Genomic DNA, 6,000 nt, shown 5'->3' with positions numbered 1-6,000 from the left:
GTGTTGTCTTGACATAAGATAACAGGATCTTGCAGGGTGTTTAAAATATGGATGTGCAGGATTTTGCTGAGATGTCAGACCCGATGTCAAGACATTTGTATACAGAACATTCAATCTGAATGTTATATTATTTGTGATTGCGCTTTTCATGCTAATCTATGTGTCATTGATGAGATGATTGAACGCGCCATTCAATCAGTAATTAAACCAGATTGATTTATTTTCCAACAAGATATGATCAGTTGTCATAAGAAGATACGAATGGAAAATAGTTTTAGGGTTTTATGATGTCCAAGCCTAGTCAAACGCTTCTATAAAAAGGGCATGGGAAACCTGGTTTTAACACACAAGAAATAACGAACGAAATAGTGAGAGAGAATAAGGGTTTCAGTCTTGTGTGAGCGTGTGTATTGTGAGCCATTCATTCATCCATAGATGATTGAATTGGACTGACTTTTGAGTTGTAATTTGTCCACTCTAAGCTTTGAAGCATGAGTGTGTGTTTACTTGGTTGAAGCTTTTAAGCAAGATCAAGTATGTGTTCTTGAAGAGTGTCTTCTTTCATTATAATATTTATTTTTACATCACTGTTGTGATTGAGGGGGAGTGAGTAGGATCTCTTATCTAAGAGTTCTTAGATAGAAGTCACACGGGTAGAGATTAGGTGAAAAGACTGTAATTTGAAGTTGTTTACTGAGAGTCTTTGAACTAATTCTGTTTAGTGGATTTCCTTCCTTGCTTGGTAGCCCCCAGACGTAGGTGAGTTTGCACCGAACTGAGTTAACAATTATTTGTGCCACTTGTACTATTGTTCTTTATCTTTTATCATCTTTATATTGTTCAGATATTAGTGTCGTGACATTACCTTCGACATCTCATATCTGATACCAGAATTTCACCCGACAACGACACTAAAAACTTGATCGGTAAATTAGCAAGTGTATTAATATTTCAATGTAATAATAAGAAAAAATATCCCAAGTATCGATTTCAAGGAATGCTTGACGATACAGAGTTCATATTTTTATTTAGTTAAACAAAAGACTTTGGGGAGTTTTGGATTGTTGGTTTTAAAAATATAAAATAGAATGTAAAAGAAAGTAAAGACTGCAGTTGAACATATTAAAATATCTATATCAAAAAAATTATATCACTAAAGAATTATTAAAATTTGAATTTCTTTCTCAAATTTTCAAAAAATAACATAAATATAATACACAAATTAGAATTTTGATACTTTATTTTTAATGTTTCTTTTAGGAAAATGAGTCGACGACTAGACCTACAATTTGTACACGGAAATATTGTTCGTCACTAATCAATTAGTTAAAGTAATAATTTTTATCTTCTAAGTAATAATAAGAATAATTATAATATATAAATCATAATTTATTATAAAATTCCATAATGGAAAAAGATTTGTGGATAAGGAATAAAATTAGTTATTTTTTTAATTTTCACCATAAAATTACAATTGTTTATAGTAATTAATAAATTGATTATCATATTTTTTATATTTTAATGCTATTTTATTTAGAAATGATTTATATAGAAGTGGAGCATAGAAGTAAATTAAATGTTTATTTTCACTAATAAATTAATTAAATGTTTATTTATATCTTTTAAATAAAATTGTTAATAATAATTATTATTTTATTATAATTATAGACAGAAAAATGTATGTAAATAAAAAATTAATATTTTTTCTTCTTTCGGTTATCTTAGTTGATAATTATGCTGAAACATGGAAATATAAAAGTGTGAATTTGAAACCATAATATTTTATTTATATAGTTTTAAGGGATGAATCTATGACTACTATAATTTTTTTTTTTATCTTTTTAAGAAGACTAAAGAATTAGTGTTTTAATATCATTGAAATATAAAAGAAGATATATTTCTCGAAACTAATTAATATAAAAAATACAGGACACAATTCTCATCGATAATTTTAAAAAAGTATGCACAAATATTTTTTATTAATACAATAAAAATACATAACAATAATTATCAATGATAAGTAAAAAAAATGAGACAAATATTTATCAGTCAAACATTAAAAAAGAGCAAGACAATAATTTTTTGTTATTCCACTATATATAACTTGAGAAAACTAAAGACCATAATACTCTCATTTGTTTTTTTTACTTATGTTATCCATTTTTTAAATAAGTGTTTACTCATTTTTAGTCAATAATAAATTACTATTAATTAATTGTTTTATGTCATTTTTTATTTTAACTAAATTTATGTAAATAAATCATTAAAAATAATAGTAAAAGATATAATTTATAAACAAAATAGTCATTTAACTTTAATCAATTAATTAAACACAACACAATTATTTATCATTGATAAATAAACAAACACAAGACGAATGTTTTTAACTGTTAAAAATTTAATAAAATAAAAGAAAAATATTTGTTAATAATACATAAAAACATGAGATAAATATATAAATCACAAAATAAATCTACTTCAAAGTCACATAAGATAACTTCAACAGTAAAAATTGTATTTTAACATAAAAAGAAAAATGAGTGGTGTAATTCAATCTTATCTCAACAAACAAAAAGAGAATATAAATTTCCTCTTAATTAAATACTATTCGGTTCATATCTCCTAATTATTATGAAAGATTCAGCATTAAAATCAAAATAGATTATGCAATTTTTGAACTGATCATTTGTAGTTTTTAATAAATAAAAATTGTATAACAAAAAAAATTCTATCTTAACATTTTCTAATTAATATTGAATTTGTAATTATAAATCAAAATAGAGATTTAGATATAACAACTCATATATTGGGACATTATAGCATTAAGTTTCTGATTTTATTACATTTTAGTTCGTCGCCAAAATATTATTTTTGACAACTTCTAACTAAACATGTGCAAATTCGTTTATTATCAGCAAGACCTTTACAAGAACATTGATGAACCATTCCACTTGCTCCATATGCAGCATTGAGTTCGTCCCAACAGGTTCGAGAAGAATCACTACACGTTCCTGACGTAGTCAAACTTTTAGGACAAAAGTCGACATCATCCGCATCTACAACATTAAAGAAAACAAACATATGGTGATATCATTTAGCAATAAATTAAATTTAGAATATAGCCTATATACTCTTCTTTTGAAATGACAATAATAATATAGTTATTAAGAACGTACCTTTAACAGGTGTAGGAGATCCGTAAGTGTGGCTCAAGAGGGCAAACAAAACACACACTATTAGGAGAATGCTTCCTAGCTTCATGATGAGATTTGCTTCAAAACACAAAATTCTCAAATAGAACTCTTAATATGTTGGAAGAATATCAACCAAGAGGAGACATATATATGCATTGAAATTCAATATGTCATAAATTCAGTCAAAGACTTGACTTGAATATATTTAATTAAAGTTATATTAAAATTAAAAAATAGATATTTAAATTCAAAGTTATATTTTTTTTATAAATATTTAAAAGTTAGTCAAATTTATGAATATTTAAAATTTAATACATTAAATATATGTGTTCTAGCATATTAGAATAGTTTGTAAACATAATTTAGCATATTCATGAATCTTCTTGCATATTACTTTCCATCCATCCGATGTGTAATGTCCCATTTTTCTAAAAATTATTTATATTAATTAATTATAATTTTATGTGTGTACTTAATTATTATTTGTATGATAATTAAGATGTGTTAGGGGAACGAATGTGAGTGATCCCTTAAGTAGAGAGGGTGACGTGTAATTGGAGGTTGGTAGATTTATTTAGAATTATTTAATTAATTAAATAATATTTTTGTGCTATTATTTAAATAAAATAATAAAATAAAAAGAAATAATGAATTTGGGGTGGAAAATGCGAATTGTGGAGAATCAAAATAAATAATGTAAGTTAGTAATACGTTGGGCCTTAGTGGAATATTAGAAAGATAGAAATTAGGTTTTTGATTATGAGGAGAGAAGTGAGGTGAAATTTTTGGAATGAGAGAAAAATAGGCAAGAGAAGAGAAAAGTAAGAAAAACCTAAGGAGAGCTTTAAGAAAGAGAAGTCATATCCAAAAGCTTGAATTTTTCTGGAATTACAAGGTAAGGGTGAGAATTTGGTTCAATAATAGAGATATGAATGGAAAGGTAGAAGAAAGTTTAATTCTTTTCTGGATTGATGATGAATGTTGATATTTGTTGAATGAAATTTATGTTATAAAGTATTCATGTTGGTTCACCATTGATGATGTTTGAAGTTTTTTGGGATTGATATAGTATATAGATGCATGATTATATGAATATAAGTTGTGATTGATATAGGTATATTTATAGCTGAATTTAAAACCATGAAATATTTTTGGTGATGATTTCATGGATGTTTTTGGGGTAAGAGAAGATGAAAATCATGTTGAAATATTCCGAAAAACAACAACTTTTTAGTAACGCATTCGTCCACGATTTTGATCATAATTTTCAACTCGTTAATCATTTTGGGACAGGTCTGAAGTTGAATTTGTTTCAGAGGTATAATATTTTTGGTGATAATTTCATGGACGTTTTTGGGATTATAGAAGATGAAAATTGTGCTGGAAACTTTAGGAAAACATCAACTTTTGGTAATGCCTTCGTGGACGGTTTTGGTCATAACTTTCAACTCGTAAATCATTTTAGGACGGGGTTCAAAGAGTTGGGTAGCTGAAACAGAGGGATATAACTTTGTTTTAGGGATAAAATGGTTTTAACGATTTTATTAGAGGTTGGTAGCAGGTGGGAAAGAAGTGTATGATGTGACGAATATGGACGAGGTCCGTATTAACAAACTATTTGATGTGTTGTGAATGATCTGGATGGTGTGTTTGATTATATTTGTGGTAGTCCATAAGGGTGGATTACGTTACGCATGATTGCAATTGTGTGATCAATTGTGGATCATTAAATATTATTATAATTGTTGTGTTAATTGCATTATCATCATGCCATACATTCATTGTTAATATGTTGAAGGAGATAAGTCATAGGTCCGAAGCGGGACGAAAGACTTATCTGGAACTCAGAAGGGGGGGTTCGGGATTTCGAAGGGGGAATCAGGTTCGTAAGAAGAACCAAATTTTGAATTGGTACCACATGCATATGAATCGTTGTCATTGTCGTGAGTCTCATAGCATGAATGAAATATATGTGTGAAATATGAACATGTGAGATGATGGTGTTGTTGTATATGATACTGATGATAATTTGGATGTGAGAATATGTTATGTTGTTGTGCATGATTGTGTAGATGTTGTACTCTATTTTACATTCTATGTTGTTATTATTGAAATGAATTCTCACTCTTTTGTTTGAATGTTACCTTTACATGGGCATCATGCAGATACTCAAGACTAGAGACGCTGTTGTGAGTGGAAGTTAGCTCATGGAGCTATTTATTTTAGCTTATTCTTGTTAGCTTTAGTTATGCTCTAATATGTAACACTGGGGAGCAAATTATTTATTTTGTGTTAGAATTTCCTGATGCATGCTCTCGTATTTGTTTTATGTTTTGGTGTGATAGTACTTGGAGAAGACTCACGAGTTCATTTCTTTAAAAAATTTATGAAAACTGTTATGAGATTTTGAATTGGTATGTTTTTTATTATGATTCTGCTTCGAAGTTATTCAGATGAATTGGATGTCGTGTAAACATCCCAAGTGCAAATGTAGGTAGTAAAATCTTTTGTTGCAACCCGTGTTACGGAGTAGGCTATGATTGTTGTGAGTGACACCCTAAGTGATTGTACTTTGTTAATTAAATTCTTTGATGATTACACACGAGTTTTTAGGGTGTTACTGTAACACCCCAAAATTTGCCCTCCTCATTCATGCATTCACCTTTTAGGTCATTTAGCATTTCATACCACATTGCATCATGTCAATCGGAATTAGCTCCAAGAAGCTCAGACATCATCCAGGACACTTTGTGGGTTCTACTTAGATGATCAGTCAACACAAGGAAAAGACTTGAGGTACTACCAA

The sequence above is a fragment of the Lathyrus oleraceus genome, chromosome 3 (assembly GCF_024323335.1).
Source record: "Lathyrus oleraceus cultivar Zhongwan6 chromosome 3, CAAS_Psat_ZW6_1.0, whole genome shotgun sequence".
Taxonomy (NCBI): domain Eukaryota; kingdom Viridiplantae; phylum Streptophyta; class Magnoliopsida; order Fabales; family Fabaceae; genus Lathyrus; species Lathyrus oleraceus.
This window is presented reverse-complemented; position numbering follows the sequence as displayed.